Here is a 2,215-nt window from a genome sequence, read left to right as displayed (position 1 = left end):
TTTTTTTTGCTAGCTGATCCTGTAGTTTGTTTGTAAAGCTATTTACTTTTCTAGAAAGGAGCAACTCCTACTTATTTCCTCCATGAAGGAACTAGTGAAATATTTATGTATTTTTTAATTCTAAGTAATTTCATATCAGTGGTAGTCCAGAAAATACTAGTTTAGTAAATTTTGCCATAATAAATTGAGTCTTTTTTGAACTACAAGCAAGACATAACATCTTTACATTGAAATTCATTGTAACTGCTGTTATGAGAATTTTCTTTTGTCTTATTATGATCACTTTAATAGTCATAAAATCATTCAGTCATGTAATGGATGTTATTTTTAAGACACTTGATATTTAACTCCTCATGACTGATTAGTACATGTTCTGTTACCCTTTCTCAAAATAGTAGGTACGCTTTATCTGATGCATCAATTATTTTTAAACTGTCATATGTATTTATTTTCTCACAAGTTTATTACAATTATTTTTCTTTTTTTTTTCCCCCAGAATTCCAAGAAATCTGCTTATTATTAGTTACCATTTCTCTTCTGCTTTTGTCAAATGTGTAGTCTACTCTTGTGCTTTTAAGTAATAGATGATTAAAATTGCAGTCTTGTATTTTTCAAAATCTTCTTTCTTTGTGTTTAAGGAATAGCTCCAAATACAATGTTAGCGAAAATGTGCAGTGATCGTAATAAACCTAATGGACAATGCAGAATTTCTCCAGAGAGACAAGCAGTGCTAGACTTCATAAAAGATTTGCCCATTAGAAAGGTAAGAGGTACTGTGACATTTATTATACAATCGTTTATGTTCATGATGTTCTAAAACCAAGATTTCTCCAGAAAGAAGAAAAAAAAAATTCTAAGTAATAGGCCCAGTTTTTTCTTAGTACTGGATCCACAAATACTAATTTCCATTTTAATGTGTGTGTTGGTTTTTGTTTTTTTTTTTTTTTCCTCCCAGGTGCCAGGTATAGGAAAAGTAACAGAGAAGATGTTAAAAGCCCTTGGAATTGTGACTTGCTCAGAACTTTACCAGCAGAGGGCACTGCTTTCTCTTCTTTTTTCAGAAGCATCTTGGCGTAGTTTCTTGGATATCTCTCTTGGGCTGGGTTCAACACATTTGGAAAAGTATGCTTTGGTTTTGTTGTTTTTATATTTCTACTCCTTAAATTTTGCTAAATGTTTCCAGGTGTGTTTTATATAATTTACATTTTAAGGCACACTGTGTTGACAGACCAAAAAATATTATGAAAATTAGGTTTGTGTGCAACATACGAAATTTAATAAGTCTTTTAAAGAGGAAGTTGCGTGTATGTGTATTTTATTAACCAAGTCAGCACTATTTACTATACTGATAATAAATATATCTGTATATGACAATACACGATATAATATATACTATACTATACTATTATATTATATATATAATATACTATTATACTAGTACTAACATACTATTAGATTAATATATAGTTTAGGATAATATCATAATTATTAAATTAACTAAAGAGATAATAGTTACTTATCCAAAGCACAGATGTTCAGTCATGTTTATTTTATGAAAATAATACACCTTCACCATTTTTTATTATCTGATTGTATTGAAAGTCATATTGGTGGTAAACTATCATGTTTCTATTGAAAGTAAGTAATTTTTCTGTGTCTCCTATCATTTTCATGTTCGTGTCTATAGTAACTTAAGAATTTACGAGAATAGAACTGAAGATTTCAAAAATTTTTTTCATATCTGTTGTTGTGAGATTCATTACTGAGTAGATTTTTATCCTATTGTTTGGATGGGAGAAATAACTTTTACCAGTGAATCTGTCTTTTCAGTAGTATATACCTCTGGATACAAACATGCAGCACTTAATTTTAAAAATCATAGCACTTTGCTATTTGGAATTTTAGGAACCAATATTTCTAATTAGGGATTGAGTCCTTTCTTGTCAATATTACTTCCATAAATGTCCTTCTAAATTTGATTTTAGTAGGAATTAGCTTCCAAAGTACCTTCTGAAAAATGTATTCCACCTTACTTTCTTTACTCCTCTGACAATAATAGATCTTACACTTTTCCAATTTGTCTATAAAATAATACTGACAGTTAATAATTTGTAGGCAAGTAATATTCTACCATGAATGCTTCTGAAAATAAAAAAAAAAAAAATACAGCAAATTGATGACTTGAAAGAAAACATGCAGTAGAGTTCACTTTGTG

Source organism: Meleagris gallopavo, chromosome Z (assembly GCF_000146605.3).
Source record: "Meleagris gallopavo isolate NT-WF06-2002-E0010 breed Aviagen turkey brand Nicholas breeding stock chromosome Z, Turkey_5.1, whole genome shotgun sequence".
NCBI classification, from domain to species: Eukaryota; Metazoa; Chordata; class Aves; order Galliformes; family Phasianidae; genus Meleagris; species Meleagris gallopavo.
The sequence above is the reverse complement of the archived record's forward strand: the minus strand, read 5'-3'. Positions refer to the sequence as shown.